This window comes from Camellia sinensis, chromosome 1 (assembly GCF_055761805.1).
Source record: "Camellia sinensis isolate YWXY chromosome 1, ASM5576180v1, whole genome shotgun sequence".
Lineage (NCBI taxonomy): Eukaryota > Viridiplantae > Streptophyta > Magnoliopsida > Ericales > Theaceae > Camellia > Camellia sinensis.
The window spans coordinates 11,413,755-11,431,288 of NC_138961.1; the positions used below are offsets into that span (position 1 = coordinate 11,413,755).

Consider the following 17,534-nt stretch of genomic DNA (forward strand, 5'->3'; position numbering starts at 1 on the left):
TACACCATACTTCGACTTTGGGAGGTGTTGAGGGTTTATTCTTGAGGTTTTGAGTTGGTTTTGATCAGAAGAAGGTGGCTGGACTTGCTGTTCTTGAGGTGTTCTTCAAGGGTAACACTTTTGCTTTAGATTCTCCAATCTTGCACTAGCTTTTGACCTGCTTTGCATATTGATTTGAGCTTCGTGTATAACTGAAAAAAGTCTTGTATTTGCATGCTTAAGATACTTCATTAAGGTCATTTTGTTGTTTGGGGTCGATCTCCCCCTCTTAGGCCTTATTTGGCCCTTTTTGTACTCTTTTTGCTAAGCTTTGGGGTCTTTTGTGTATTGGCCTTCTCACCACTGAAATCCAGTGGATTTTCAATGGTGAAGAAGGGGTTTTGAGGTCTTGCATAGGGGAGGGACATCCCTCTCCCTTTGTCTCTCTTTCTTTTGCATTTTTGGCTCATAAGGGTAGCATGCATGATTAGTTGTTCTTGGCTTCATTTCAAAGTTTTTTTTGGGTGTTGTTGGGTCATATTATGCCTCTGTTTTTGGTCGGATTAATGGCCCCTTTCATGTTTAATATACTTGCTTTGCATTCCTCTCTTTGGCCTAGAAGTGCATCATGCATTTAGCCTACCATGCTCTCATATTTTGGCCTAACTTTGTGAAGTTCTTAGCCATGTCTTGCCATGCTTAAGGTCTGTTGGGAGTTTATTTGATCATATTTACCATGTTTGGTATAGCCCTTTTGTATTTTGGCTTGTGAGCCTTGAGGGTGTGAGTCATGAGCATGTTTTAGTTGGGTTGTTTCAATGATTTGGAGTCATTTCACATGCCATTTCAGTCCCTAATCCATGTTCTTATGCATGTATCCATCACCCTTTTCATGCCTTGAAGAGATGCCCTTTTGTGCCTTGAAATGAGCATTGTGCATGCTTATGTATTTAAGTTTTTGGGGCTGCCATATCAAGTGGGTTTTGGGGCATATTTTGATGCATAAAAACTCTGTTTTGGATTGCTTAGTCCATGCCATGTTTGCTTGGGGAAGGTGTTGAGCAATGCTCTCTTTTGTGGCCTTGAATACCTTCTATTTTGTATCCATTCCCTAGCATGTCTTGGTGTCATCTTTTGCATGCTTTTCAGAGTTTAACATGAGTGTTTGATGTCCAAGCATATTGCCTTTAAGTATGCTTAGAGTTGTCTCCTTCCATGCTTAGATGATAGGCCTTGGTGTGTGCATGCTTGCATGCATAAGTTGTGCCATCTTTGACCCTTTTGGCCACTGTTTTAGGGTGTGGCTGAGGCCTCCTATTTCAGTCTAAGTCCATTCTTGTACATAGTTGTATGTTTGACTTCTTGCCTCTCGTTGCATGCTTGCATTGTACCATGTTTGCATCACATGTTAAATTGCATTGTATTGCCTCTTGCATGATTAGCACATTGCATGCTTACATAATAGATTGCATTGCATTTGGCATGTTTTGCATCTTAGCCTCATGTTGCATTCTTAAGCCATGTTTGTATACATGCATTGCGTTGCTTGGTTTGGGGTGTCAAACCAAGCATGAGGATTGAGGGTGTTCGTACTCCAAGTGATGTAACGCGTCTCAATCCTCGGTCGCCGACGCCCTTGATCTCAATATGATAGGGTGTTGGCATTCATCTCTTTTGTTGCATGCATTTTACATTGAATGGCAAACTTGGCCTCTTAGGCTATCATGCATCAAAATGCATAATTGATGGCCCGAGGGTCGAGGGTCATACTCCCTTGAGTCTATTGCATGATAGGGAGTGTAGCCATGCTCACATTTGCTTGAAAATTCCATGCCATACACTACTTGCCCTCTGTTGCTGTCAACTGCAGGATTCTGCAGGAAGAAATAGCTGGCCATCTACTTGGAGTGCCGACCGACCAAATACAATTAGCCGGTGGCTCAACCAATGGTCGATGACCATTCCCTTCGGCCGGTGGTGTTCCCACCTGGTCGGTGATGCTCCCCGGTGTTCAGAGAAGCATCCTTGGGACTTGTACAAATTTTCAGAGGAGCAAGGCAGTGTAAACAGAGGCAACAGTGCTATGGTAGCGAGTTTCCGAGCGGGACGAGTCAAGCATGCATCATTCGCGCATTCCGAGATAGAGTTGCGGCAGTCTTTTTAGCTTCACATTTAAATTATTTTTGTGATTAATTTGTTAATTAATTAAGAGGGTCCGTAATAATTAATTAGCTAGGATAGTTGATTCATTATTCGGACTGTATTATTGTTTCGGCCCCCCCGAGTGAGAGCGTATTTGTAATAAGTGTGGGTGCGTGTGTGCATGTCTTCCAACCCCACGTCTTTCTTCCATTTTATTTACTAGCTTTCGATGGTTAGTATTAGGACATATTTAAATTAGCATACCTTATGTTATGCATGCGTGCATTCATACATTTGTTTTGCATGCACCGGGCTTGGCACATAATACTAACGGCATTCGTGTTTCAATTCCAAATTGAATACGTGTTGGTTGTAGCATTTCGCATGTCATTTTAGAATAGCTGAGCCTGTTGTATTCGCATTCCTGCATGTGTTGCATTAGGCATTTCTGTATAGTTAGGATCATGCATGGATTTCTAACATAGCTTTTGTTTTGGCTTGGAGTACTCTGTAAGCTTTTACGCTTTAGCATCCTTGCATGCATGTGAATGTTGCCATGACAGCATGATTACCATGAGGCTATTTGCTTATGTGATATAACTGCTTGAATGCCTGTGGATGAAGGTTGAATTACCTGAATTGGAATAATGCATTAAAACCATGAGTTTTAAACCCACTTGATAGTGGCAAAAACCATCTTTTCTAAAGCCCACTTGAGGGTGGCAAAACCTGCATTTTAGCCTACTTACGAGTAGCAAACTACTTTCAAAAAAACAAACATGAAATGTTTTGTTCTAACTCAGGCGATTCAGTCTATACGTGTATGCTGTGCACATCACATAGTAAATCTAGGCTAATAACCGGAATAAGAATGCATAATATTTTCAAAACAAGATATCACGATTAGTAGAGGCCGATCTTCGGATCGGGCAAGAGGGGGTGCTCATAGCTGACCTTCCCCAATCGTACCCAAGTTCCCGAACCGAGGCAATTTTGGTGATGACGGACACGTGGCCTTAGGCAAACGAGTCAGGGTTTCCTAAATTCCCTCATTAAAAAATATTTAGGTGGCGACTCTGTATCTGGCAAAGCAGTCCATATTTGGCACTTCTTTCTAAAAATCTATTTTCCAAAACGATTTGCCGGATTTGGACTCTTTGGTTCAGATTAAGAACCGTGACGATTTGAGAGTCCAAACTGTAGTGAGCCCAAAACGAACAGATCGGGACTCATCCTCCTGGGGCGTTCGGGGACATCTATAATTGGTAGCAGAGCAGATTTGAAGAACTCATGCTCATTAATAAGAGAAGACTGAAAGCACTGTACCATATTTAGGGTTATCAGCGCAGAATTGCTAGGGCTTTCAACAAAAAGGTTAAGTCCAGGAATTTGAAGGAAGGGGATCTAGTGCTCAAGGACAACCGAGCTCTCATCCACGAGCCTAGAGGCAAGTTCAGACCCAATTGGACTGATCCTTACATCATTAAGTCTATCTGGTCGGGTGGGGCTGTCGTTCTGATGGACCTAGATGGCCTGGAGTTCTCACAGCCGATCAACATGGACAAGTTGAAGAAATATTACCCCTGAGAGGCTCGCTAGGCCGAAAACCCGAAAGGGCAACCTAGGCAAAAGTTAGAGCATAGAAAATTTGAAACTATAAAAACTGAGCTCGCAAGGTTGAAAACCCGCAAAGGGCAGCCTTGTCGAAAGTTAGAGCACAAAAGAAGAGTGAAAATACTCGAGTGAACCCAAGCCTGAACTACGTAAGGCTTGATTCCCATGTTTGGGATACGTAGGCAACTTCATCCTGAAGTTCAGCCATAAACTCTTCCCCGATCAACTTTGTCCATTTTGATCAGCTCGGTCATCTTTGTTTATTCAGCATCTAAGATCTTTGGTTGAGATCTCCGGTACAGTGCTATTCAAACTAGGGGCAACTTTCTAGTTGCTAGGAATCCGTGGTTGTGCATCTCAGTGACAAATCTCAGGCATGTCCAGTTCTGATCCATATCGAAAATGGTTTTGAAAAGTTTTGATAAAAGTTGACTTTGTTCAAATTAATGTTTTTACAACTTAGACCATTTTTGGACCAAAGCGGAAAATTTTTAGTACCCACAACCTTCAATTTCATTGATTTCAATACAGAGTTCTCCTGCTCTTGCATACAAATTTAAGTTGCTTTTTTTAAAGAAAACTTGAAAGTACTAATGAAGCAATAAATCCGGGGCATAGATAAGTCAGGTATTCCTGCGCCCCCTCCCAGAGCTGGTCGAAGCCTCTGACGCCAAGTTGGGCCCGACCTGTGCCTCTTCATTAAGCTAACCCAAGCACTCATCAGACAAAGTACAACTGAAAGTGGGAGCAGGGGCCAGGAGCTCTCTAGTCCTCCATGCTGTAGCATACCGAGTAAGCTGTGCGCCTCGGACAAAAAACGCAGCTGGGTGTTCTATCCCCTCTGGTGGGCAAGTCTGATCATGGCCAAACTGGCACTGGAACCGGAATGGGAAATAGAACACACAGTGAGTTAAGCTAATCAACTGAATCCCAGTCTGCCGGGACATGCTGTAGCCCATCGGCGGTAGGTTAAGCCAAGGGCACCTCCAAGCAATGCGGTCTGCGGACAAACTGCACATCCAGTCGAACCACCAGCCTTTATCAAGGGCATCGACTAGGTGTTGCCGGAAGAAGTAGCCACGAGCTGAATATGCTGGGCAAGAGTCCACAACCTGCAACTTGTCCATCAACCACACCTGGGAAGGAATGAAAAATGAGAGAATAAAGAATAGAGAGGTGTACGATAAGAGAAAAGTGAGGAAAGGGTTTTGTGAGAAAAACCGAGCTCAAGGGCCGAGTGATGTAAGCAATACATATGTGAGATTGGGTGGAAAACATTACCTGCAGCAGTAGTGGACTCCCCGCAAATCTGGTCGTCTCTCGGTGATAAAAGGCATCCAAGCCCATCAATGTTTCGGCCAGAGTCATGGCAATGCAGCTCTTGCCCTCCTTCAAGCCTTGGGCAACCTCGATCAACAGGACACTAGATCCTCCGGAGCCTGAGGCAAGTAAGAAATGAGATAGCATGCACAAACAAAGTGCATGTTACCGAAAACCTTGCCAATGATGGTCACCGCGGTCACCGACATCGGAAAATCGGCAAGTCAAACTCGAAACATCCAGCGTTCCGTCACAAATCAAAGATCGAGCGTCGGGTATTGAGAGCCCACACATTTGTCCTAAGGCTTGGGCATGGCCGAAGCGAAGTTGGGGCAAGATTTCCTCATTATGCTCGGACTCCATTAAAGCTTGGAAATCTTCGAAGGTAGGACACACCTCTTGCCCTCCAAAGCTAAAGACGTGTGCCCCCAGATTCCAAAACCTTACCGTGGTATGGAGAAACGGAAGGTGCAGCGGAGTACGACTCAGAGTTAATAGTGCATTCATGTCGAAGCCCCGGAAATTCAGCTTTTTCGAGCCATCCAAGTTGGCAATCCAAGTTGTGAGAAACTCTTCCATTTGGAGCAAATCAGTGTTGAATTAAGAAAAACTACGAAGCTGAGGCTCTTCGTAGGGGATAAGGTGTGAGTGGAGGACGGGTGTCAGCATTCTGGTGGTCTTTGCCATTTATGGCCGGCCGGCCAAATATAGTGCCGACCGACCACCACTTTTGGCCGATGACCATCTCTCATGGCCGATTGCCTTTCCCTCTGGCCGATGGCCCTCCCTCTTATTCCATAAGCTGTTTATGAGTTGAACATGCTGAAGAATTGTGGTTGGAACCTCCCCCGATGCCTTCCGGTGGTGATCTTGCGAAGTCACGTCTATTTGTTTATCGAGTTGTTGTACGTTTTCTTATCGAGTTGTATGTCACATTCCTCAAGTCTTTGCATTTTCTTATTGAGTTGTATGTCACATTCCTCAAGTCTTTGCATTTGCTTATCAAGTTGTATTTACACCTGGTCAGCTTATCGAGTTCTTTGTTGTTGCTTATCGAGTTATTTTGTCGTTGGTCAGCTCATTACCTAATTATTACGAGGCTAGTGCTCAATTTTCAAACAAAGTTCAATTTCATCCACATTGTTATGTGATGCCATGCGATTGGATGCATAGAACGTGCAAATGTAACACCTTTTGAACAAAATAGTTGTTTCATTTCCATCATGTATTTTGCAAGATGTACAGTTTTGAAAAAAAAGTAAAACCTGCCTGAGGCAGTGTAATGTGCTTGAACTACCGGTAAAAAGGAAAGTAAAGCAAAAGGAGAGCAGGGTAGCAGAGTATCGGGATTGATATCGGTAACCCACCCTTGCGGTCAATGCACCTCTCGCGCCCTTGTTCAGGTCAATTATATGGTTTGGCACCTTCATTATTTGAGATAGTGCAAGAAAGCGCACTTCTGACCATTGACTGGTCTTCGTGTTGACCTCGAGCCATGTCTCCTGTGTGCGATGTTCGGTGCGTGCAAGCAGCATCCTTTCCCATATCCTTTTGTACCTCGCGGAGTCCGCAAATCGCTTTAAACATGTTGTATTACATTACTTTGATATGACTATGATTAGCACACTCGTTACGCGTCCTGCTTTCAACAAATGCCTCATCTTGATTTGGTTGCATCTCAACAAATGCGAGTAGCATGCCTTCACTATACTTATGTTGTACATGCATTCGAATTCCTGCGATACACATTGCTTACGTTAACCTACATGCTTTACTTACATGTGTATATGTATTCTCAGGTGGTTACACATTGTATACGTTTTGCGTGTACTTTACTTACATGTGTTCATACCTTGCTTGCCTTACACATTGCTTGCGTTAACCTGCATGCTTTACTTACATGTGTTTATGCATCTTACAGGAGGTTACACATTGCTTACGTTAACCTGCATGCTTTACTTACATGTGTATATGTATTCTCAGGCGGTTACACATTGTATACGTTTTGCGTGTACTTTACTTACATGTGTTCATACCTTGCCTGCTTTACATATTGCATGCGTTTCTACGTGTGCTTTACTTACATGTGTTTGTGCATTTCACAGGAGGCTACACATTGCTTGCGTTAACCCGCATGCTTTACTTACATGTGTTCATTCCTACTATACACATTGCCTGCACTACAGCATGCTTTACTTACATGTGTATATGTATTCTCAGGCGGTTACACATTGTATACGTTTTGCGTGTACTTTACTTACATGTGTTCATACCTTGCATGCTTTACACATTGCATGCGTTTCTACGTGTGCTTTACTTACATGTGTTTATGCATCTCACAAGAGGTTACACATTGCATGCGTTTGCGCATTGCTTTACTTACATGTGTTCAAGTTCCGTTTTTATACACATTGCATGCGTTGTCGCGTTATACTTTACTTACATGTGTACAAGTTCCTTTTATACACATTGTATGCGTTGTCGCGTATACTTTACTCACATGTGTTCAAGTTCCTTGTCATACACATTGTGCACGTTGTCACGTGTTCTTTACTTACATGTGTTGGTGCCTTCATAGCATTGTTAGGCTCGTTTCAAATTGCATTGTCATGCATTCCTTCACTTGCGTCGTCACGCAGTCTTAACTTGCATTGTCATGCATGTTGCTAACGATGTTGTACTTGTTAAGTTTCTTTTACAGGCACGATATTGTATGTACGGTTCATTTGAAGCTGGAGCAACCAGACGAACCGCACATGTATTATATTCTACGCATGAAATGTAGCGAGAATTACATAATTCTCTTACATCCTTTCTGCATTGTAGTGTAGTTGGATTCATGTTAGACTGCTTAAAACTGTTGCATTTATTGTATGTATATGCTTCGTTACAGCTTTCTTTGCATGATCATAAGTTATGTTCGGCTTCTTGCATTGTCAGTTGCATTTTGCCCCCGCCTTCGGGTGTATATCTTATCTGTAGCATGTATGCTTTGTCTAAGTCTTCAGCCTTGTCAAAAATGGGTCGTATCTGGGCTTTGACATTAACTCCCGTCTTTGTTATGACTTTCGAGTTCTGTCAAAGAGGGGCAACTGTAGACACCCCATTTTTGACCGTCCTCAAGACTCGGACGTCACCGTTTGAGCACTCGGTGATCATCCATGTTTGTGTTCGTTTTGAGTTCCCGGAGGTCTCGGCTACGTGCCTTGCCTTAGGACCTCTCGACTCGACTGTGTTGTGTTTGGTTTTGCACCAAACACTTGTGTTTTTGTTTGGAGGGCAGGGAATGGCTTGTTGGCCATCCCCACTCATCACCGGCCATGGCTTGAGGCCACCAACTTCGTTTTCTTCCCACCGGCCATTAGTGATGGCCGGTCGGCTATTTGGATGGTCGACCAGCACTCTGTTTGGCCGATGGCCTCCTTTTCTAGCCGATACCACCTTCGTGCCTTTTACAGGCATAATGCATGCCAGCTATGCCAGCTGGAATGCACGGACCCTTCTCTCCATGCACGGGTGCGGCTGTTTTGAACCTTTGCCCCTTTTGATCCAACTTCTTGCACCCTTTGCTCTAGCTTCTTGAGGAAGCTTGACCCTTTGTCTTAACTTCCTCAAGAAGCTTGCACCCTTAGCTTAGCTTCCCTTGGAAGACTTGACCCCTTTAGGATAGCTTCTCTTTTAAGCTTAGCCTTTTCCATTGTCCATATAAGAGTTCCCTCCTCCTCCTTTGTGTTGGTTGAGCAAAATCAGACCTAAAACATATATATTTTGATATATACATCTTCTCTCTCTATATCTCCCTCTCTCTCTTCATTTGTGTGTGTTTGAGGGCCTAAAAGTGTATCTAGTTCTTAGTTTTGTACTAAGTCACCTACTATTACACCATACTTCGATTTTGGAGGTCTTGAGGGTTTGTTCTTGGAGCTTTGGGTATGTTTTGATCAGAAGAAGAGGGCTGAGCTTGCTGTTCTTGAAGTGTTCTTCAAAGATAACACTATTTACTTTATATTCCCTGATCTTGCACTAGTCTTTAACATATCTTTCATATTGATTAAAGCTTTGTGTATAACTGAAAAAAGTCTTGTATTTTCATGCTTAAGATCTTTCATTAAGGTCATTTTGGTGTTGGGGGTCGACCTCCCCCTCTTAGGCCTTGTTTGGCCCTTTTTGTGCTCTCTTTGATAAGCTTTGGGGACTTTTGTGTATTGGCCTTCTCACCACTGAAATCCAGTGGATTTTCAGTGGTGAAGAAGGGGTTTTGAAGTCTTGCATAGGGGAGGGACACCCCTCTCCCTTGGTCTCTCTTTTGTTTGCATTTTTGGCCCATAAGGGTAGCATGTATGATTAGTTGTTCTTGGCTTCATTTCAGAGGTTTTTGGGTGTTATTGGGTCATATTATACCTCTGTTTTTGGTCGGATTAGTGACCCCTTCCATGCTTAATATACTTGCTTTGTATTCCTCTCTTTTGCCTAGAAGTGCATCAAGTATTTAGTCTACCATGCTCTCATGTTTTGGCCTAACTTTGTGAAGTTCTTAGCCATGTCTTACCATGCTTGAGGTCTGTTGGGAACTGTTTTGGTCATATTTTCCGTGTTTAGGGTAGCCTCTTTGTATTTTGGCTTGTGAGCCTTAAGGGTGTGAGTCATGAGCATGCTTTAGTCGGGTTATTTCAGCAATTTGGAATCACTTCTCATGCTATTTCAGTCCCTAATCCATGCTTGTATGCTTGCATTCATCATCCCTTTCATGCCCTGAAGGATTGTTCTTTTATGCCTAGAAATGAGTCATTGTGTATGATACCATGTTTAGGCATTTGAGGCTACCATATCAGTGGGTTTTGGGGTGTATTTTGATGCATAGAAACTTTTTTTTTGGTTGCTTAGTTCATGCCATGAGTACTTGGGGTAGATGTTGAGCAATGCTCTCTTCAGTGGCCTTGAATCCCTTCCATTTTTGCATCCATTCCCTAGCATGTTTTGGCATCATTCTTGGCATGCTTTTCAGAGTTTAACATGAGTGTTTAATGTCCATGTATATCACCTTTGAGTGTTCTTGAGAGTAGCCCTCCATGCGTAGGTGATGGGCCTTGGTGTGTGCACACTTGCATGCATAATTTGTCCCCTTTTGCATCATCTTTTGGCCACTGTTTTGGGGTGTGGCTGAGGCCTCCCATTTCAGTTTAAGTCCCTCCTTGTGTATAGTTGCATGTTTGACATATTGCCTCTAATTACATGCTTACATTATACCATGCTTGCATCATATGTTAGGTTGTATCGCATTGTAGCATTGCATACTTGGCACTTTACATTCTTGCATGATAGGTTACCTTGCATTTGGCATGCCTTGTAACTTAGCCTCATGTTGCATATTTGAGCCACGTTGCATTTTTTAGCCATGTTTGTATACATGCATTGCATGGTTTGGTTTGGGGTGTCAAACCAAGCATGAGGGGTGAGGTGTGTTCGTACTCAAAGTGACGAAACACGCCTCAACCCTCGGTCGCCAATGCCCTTGACCCCAATATGATAGGGCATAAGGCATTCATCTCTTTTATGCATGCATTTACATTAAGTTGCAAACTTGGTGCCTTAGGTCATCATGCATTGAAATGCGTGGTTGGCGGTCCGAGTACCGAGGGTCACACTCCCATGAGTCCATTGCATGATTGGGAGAGTGGCCATGCATACATTGCTTTGAATTTCTTTTCCATGCACTGTCTGCCCTCTGCTGCTGTCAAAAACAGGTTTTTGCAGGAAGAAATGGCCGGCCGGCCACATACAGTGCCGACCGACCATCAATGTCCAGCCGGTGGTGTAACTTTTGGCTGATAAGTCCATCCCCATGGCTGGTGAACTTGAATTGTGGCCGGTGACACCCCAAAGCACTCAGAGGGTAATTCAAAATGGGTCTGGGGACTTTCAGAATTCTCAGAGGAGCAAGGCAGTGTAAACAGAGGCAACAGTGGCATGGCACGGGTTTCCGGGCAGGGCGAGTCAAGCATGCATCATCCTAGCATTCCGAGGCGGGGCTGCGGCCATCCTCTTTCTGCATTTAAATTGTAATTAAATAGAAGATATGTAATATTTAATTAGTTAGAAGAGTTAATTATTTATTTGTTTTGTAATATTTATTCGGACCCTCCGAGCGAGGGCAATTGTGTAATAAGTGTGCGTGAGTGTGTGTATGTCTTCCAACTCCACGTCTTTCTTCCCTTTTATTTACTAGCTTTCGATGGTTAGTTTAGGGCATGTTTCAATTAGCATACTTATGATAGCATGTTTGCATACATTCATTCGTTTTGCATGCACCGGGCTCGGCGCATCATACTAACTGCATTTGTATTTCAATCCCAAATTGAATACGTGTTAGCTATAGCATTCCACATGTCATTTTAGAATAACCGAGCCTATTGTAGTTTCATTCCTGCATGTGTTACATTAGGCATTTCTGTATAATTAGGACCATGCATGGATTCCTAACATAGCTTTTGTTTTGGCTTGGAGTACTCTGTAAGTCTTTTCGCTTTAGCATCCTTGCATGCGTGTGAGTGTTGCCATGACAGCATGCTTACCATGAGGCTATTTGCTTATATGATATAACTGCTTGAATGCCTGTGGGTGGAGGTTGAATTACCTAAATTGGAACAATGCATTGAATGCAAGTTTTAAGCCCACTTGAGGGTGGCAAAATTCATGTCTCAAGCCTACTTGCAGGTAGCACCATCAGACCATTTTCAAATAAACAAACATGACATGTTTCATTCCAATTTAGGTGACTTAGTCTATACTTGTTTGTTGTGCGCATCACGTAGTAAATCTAGGCTAATAACCGGAATAAGAACGCATAATGTTTTCAAAACTAGATATCATGGTTAGTAGAGGCCGATCTTCGGATCGGGCGAGAGGGAGTGCTCATAGCTGACCTTCCCCAATCGTACCCAAGTTTCCGAGCCGAGGCAACTTTGGTGATGACGAACACGTGGCCTTAGGCAAACGAGTCAGGGTTTCCTAAATTCCACCAAAATAAAATATTTAGGTGGCGACTCTGTATCTGGCAAAGCAGTCCATGTTTGGCACTTCTTTTCTAAAAATCTGTTTTCTCAAAACGATTTGCCAGATTTGGACTCTTTGGTTCAGATTAAGAACCGTGACTAAAATGGAGTCCGAACTGTAGCGTGGGGCCCAAGGGCGCGTCTACACCTTCTCACTGCTTTAACCAAGTGAAATGGTTTTACCTTGGTAGTAAGACAAAACGACCGAGCTAACACTGCCATGCTTAAGTGGTTGATCAAACCGAGCTTCACCTAGCTCGGTTCCACCTTTTTCTTTCAATTCAGCTTCATGTAACTCGGTTCAGCATACTCCAACCGGGCTATCTTAGTCATTTACGACCAAGCTAACTAGGCCCAATGGCGAAGCCCATTCCATTCAGCCCACAGCTCGGCTTACCTCTACCTGGTCCTAGCTCGGCCCAAATTTACACATTTTACCCTCTCAAAAAAAACCAAATTTGTTATTTTCTTTTTCTTATTCTTTTATTTTGTTTTTTATGCTGGCATTTTCAGTAGTAGATTATATTATGTAAGATTAGTGTTGAGAAACTTTTATTTAAAGTGATTATTGAAAGAACCCTAACAACTTTTGCAGTAGTATATTATATTCTTTTTCTTGTTCCTTGGCACTAACAACCCTCTCTTCCCCTTCTCCCCTGTCCAACAAGGAGGGCTGACTGTAATGAAGAAGAGTGTGGGGTTTATAATGATTGTAGTAAAGAAAGGTGAAGAGATCGTTGTTGTAATTATTGTCATTGGTTTGCAGTAATGATGCCAATGTCGAGTTGTTTGACAAAAATAGTCGTTTCAGTGGTGGTTTGTAGGTGGCTTTGGCAGACAAATGGCAGACTGATAGATGATTTATGGCAGGTTGAGTGTATTAACAGATTGAGTAGGTTTGATTGTTTTGACATTGGAGTTGTCAATCTGAACTACAAATTATAATAACTCTATAAAAAGATTACGTAATATTTACTATAAAAAAAAATGTATAACAAGGTGCGTGTATGTACAAAAAGGGATTTCCTTTCAACAATCCCAAGAAAACTTAAAAAACATGAATACAGGTAGTCAAATGTGTTGATTAGCTCCTACTTTCTCTTAAGAATCATTTCATTATTTTGGATAATAACATACACCTTCAAAAAGCCTCATGAAACATCAGCTATCAAATTCCTTTGTATTGATGCACATTGCTCTAAAAATATATGCATAAAATTACAGCTTCAAGATAATTTTCACATTCCCATGCAAAGATCTAGAAAACATATGGAATCAAAGCCTTGACTTTTCAAAGGAAATTTTCAAATTTTGAGAGATACCATTTTCTAGTGACATAACTCCTTGCAGCCAGTATAAAGCTGAGCCCAAAGCACATGAGAATGAAAGCAGTATTTGGGAGATCAAGAAAATTCCAAAAACTGCAAGAATTCCAAAGAGATAATTGAGGGCAAATAACTAGATCAAAGAGGCCTCCTTCGGGAAGTTTATATCCTTTGTCACCCTTCTCCCTAAGTTTGGAAAGAAGGTAATGGTGATAAAAGTTTGCAAACATTTCCACTAAAAATATAACAACCCCTAGATATTTCAGATCAATCAATGGCTCAGGAAACCCTTTGGTCAAGTGTTTGGACATATATCATGCTTACAACTGAGATGAAATAGGCAACCGAGACAACAATGGCAGAGTCCAGAATCACACTTCCGCTGTATTTGTGAACAAACAGAACTACAATATGAGGAGGCACTATACTATTCATTATGTCAAAATTGACAAATTTGTCTATCCGCAGATCAATAGAACTGAAATAAATATATAGAAATAACAAATGAACAAAAGAGAGAAGAAAAATTCTTCATTAGTTAGTCTTTTGCCATTTAAATGGGAAAACCCAAACTCACTTAAGACTCAAGGAGCGTATTTGAAGAAAAAAACAAATACGTCAAACCTGAGAGATTCGAGAAGCGAGCTTCAAAGATTATGCCTTTTAATGAATTCAAAGGAACATCGAAAAACTCAAGCTTTGAAAGTTTTCCAATATTTCTGTGCATGGTTCCATTCAATTGATTGTCTCCAACGTCTAGGTTCGTTAATGATGGAAACATTGAAAGGTCAAGCAGTGACCCTGTAATTTGGTTTCCATACAATTGGAGAGAAACAAGGCTAGTAAGTTGCCCAAAAGTTTCTGGGATTAACCCAGTCAATTGATTAAAGCTAACAAACAACTCTCTTAAGGAAGAAAATCTTGTAAAATCAGGCAATGGACCACTGAGTCAATTGTAATACACATCCACAACCAGTAATGAGTCCTCTACCCTAGGCAACTTTTGAAGGAACTGATGAAGTTCTTCAGTTAAATTGTTTTCAAACAGATCTAAAGATTGTAAATGACTTAAATTTGTGAAGGATTTTGGAAGTTCACCTTCAAGGTGATTGTCAACGAGACTGAGATTTGTGAGGGAAATCATGCCTCCAAAAGAATAAGGAATTGGACGTTTTAGTTGGTTACTAGAAAGGTTTACAACAATAAGGCCACTATTAAAGTTGAACAACCAACTATATATTGAAGAAGATACATAGTTATAAGACAGATCAACTATAGATAGGGACGCAATATCACATCCCCAAGCTCGCCCCTAAAGGATAAGGAGGTGACCGGCCAACAATTCCGAATTTCCAAAGGCCTTCCTAGAGAAACACAGTAGTATATAATATAATGGGGCTAAACGGAGGCTTATTTAACACAATTAATAAGTCCATTGAGCAGTGCATAAGTAAAATGAAATGAACACATGCATATTACATTTCTTAAACTTTACATCAAGTATAAATATTTACAACCAAAGTACAAAAGTTCATAGACACTCTCAAGACTTCCAAAAACTTGCAAAACAAAAGCCTCGACTCGGAGGTGCCACAACCAAAAGGGCTTCACAAAAAGGTTCTTCAAAAGCAAATCTCTATGGTTACTTCTCATGCTGATCACCTACATACATATAGAGGAAAGAGATGAGCTAAAGCCTGATGAGTTATATCAAAGTAAAGGATTAATGAATGAGTCCCAAACATTTATAAAACATGGCTTCATATCATACCATCAAAGACTTGTAACATTTTCATATCATATTTAAATAAGCAAGTTTATAAACAGTTTTCATAAATAATTTATCGAAACAAATGTTGATACATAATAAAAAAAAGAAAATTACACTTCATCTTTTTCAACTATTATCTCATATCACTTTATCACTTTTAATTAAAAAAATCATAACATTTAACCTACCACCATTTATGAATTTAACCCCTATCATTTATTAATTTTTTTTAGCTTAGACATTTGTAACAAAATGGAGCAATTGCGAATCAATGGTAAGACAAAAAAAATTACAAAATCATTAAAAAAAATTATTAGTTCAATTATTAAAGTTTGTAAATTTTACTATTGATTTGCAATTTATTTTTGAAAACTTATACTGAATTACAAATTTCCCTAACAAAATTACCCTTTGAAAACTATGTCATAAAATATTAGGATCTTTTGTAGCCCTAAAACATCGTCATTTTGAGGAGGGATGGAAAAAGAAGAGGAGGGTTGATTATATGTGTTTTTTTAAATAATTTTTCTAATTTCAAAATGACGTCATTTTAAGAAACTATAAACAATGTAATACAGATGTTCCAGATTCAGAATGCATAACCTCTTTTACATTTTTTAAATTGAATCCTCCAATCAATTGTAAAGAAATCCAAATCATTAAACCCATATACTGTATGAGCGCGAAATAATCTTCTCGTATAATCTTGTTGATCAAGTTTGCGCTCCTCCAAACGTCGTCGCTTTACTCCCTGAAAACACAAACGTGAGCTAGCTGGCGGGTGTGTGCCGGATACCTCTCCGATGCCTAAGTCAGCAAATAGACAATAGACAAAAGCTCTGTGTATTTGAGAGTCAAAATTGTGATACATGTCCATAGGTCTGGTTATGAGCTTTTATAGATTTTGTTTGGCACAATCCTATTAGGATTCCAACTCTTCTTATAAGAGTCCTTCTAGGAATCACACACCTTACTCACTACCAACCAAGTGAGATGGTTTGCTCAATCCTAGTAGGACTCTACTCTCCTTAGCAGAGTCCTCCTAGGAATCAGAAAGGTAATGCTCATCTTTCTACAGCCTTCCCACTACTTACTCAAGGGAGATGGTTTTACCACAATAGAATAACAATATGACCGAGCTAACGTATGCCCTCTGACATACTCAGCTCGATGCTTCCATGGGCAATGCCTAGCTCGGTCCTCGTCCACCTATACCTCGGTTGGGACTCCTTAGACCGACCTAACTGCAGTCGTCTCTGACCGAACTAACAGAAGTAAGGTCCAAGTTGTGAAGCACAATCACCTCGGCCCATAGCTCGACCCATTATTATACTTGGACCTAGCTCAACCCTAGTTCACAAAATCTCCCTCTCAATTTCCCCTTAATGCCATCTGCAATGCATGATTTGGGATTATGCTTCTCCAGCCGAGCTAAAAACATTCAAGCCAACCGAGCTCACCTTCTATCGGGCTCCCGATTAGTCCAGTTCATAAACGTCTTTTCAATTGCTCTGCACGTCTAAATCGTTTTCTATTCTCTTGGACACGTGGCTGGCTCCGATTGGTCAAGCATAGCTATCATAGCCATCTTCGTACTCCGAAAATTTTGAACAGCCCTGCCCATTTTGTGTGTTTTATACAAAAACCCTACTTTTTGAACCAAACGCTCCACTGTTCATCTTCTCTCACTAGCCATCTGAGTCTTCATTTTCATGACCATAGCACCTGCAAAGCTTGTATTCCTGCTGGCACCCTTACAGACTTGACCTACGTCCCTCCACTTCGAAGCTGTAAGTAACTCAATCCTTTCTTTTTCTTTGTTTTACTCTGTGAATATGTATAGTCTAGAAATACATACACATGTTTTCTGAAACACGCTTCTCTAGTTTTCACACAAATAGGTAAAAACCTCCTAATCCCCAAAAACCACATGATAAGCCCTCAATCACACTCTAACTGGATTCACAAACAATCTGTAATGTGATGCTTTTGATCCAAAATAACATCATGACCGAGTTAGGAACCTGTTTTGCAATAGGTGCATATTATACCGAACTGGAAACCTCTCCCAATGACCGAGCTAGAACTTGAAGCCACCCCTCGTATTTCGACCGAACTAAGAACCTTCCTACCCTATGACTGAGCCAAAACTTGGAGTCACTCCTTGTGTTACGATCGAACTAAGGATGGGCTGCAACCCATTCAACCGAACTAGGGTTCTTATTTATTTATCCTCTTTTTTAGCCCGGTTCAGTGATCTGGGCATAACACTTTTTATCTCCACTTTGCAAACTCTGACTAGGTTGGCCAGGCACACATTTGCATGCTCAA

The 17,534-nt window shown here is 41.3% G+C and overlaps 1 long non-coding RNA gene and 1 pseudogene across 1 annotated transcript in view; both read right to left on the bottom strand.

Annotated features, from left to right (window-relative positions):
* Positions 1 to 13,365: 13,365 nt before the first annotated feature.
* Positions 13,366 to 14,159, bottom strand: LOC145804583 (uncharacterized; annotated as a pseudogene).
* A 722-nt stretch (positions 14,160 to 14,881) lies between these two features.
* The window catches only part of LOC145823347 (uncharacterized), a 31,075-nt gene continuing 28,422 nt past the window's right edge, over positions 14,882 to 17,534 (bottom strand). The window contains exon 2 of the long non-coding RNA XR_014365632.1: positions 14,882 to 15,094. This is a non-coding gene — a long non-coding RNA (uncharacterized LOC145823347). The remainder of the gene's footprint in view (positions 15,095 to 17,534) is intronic.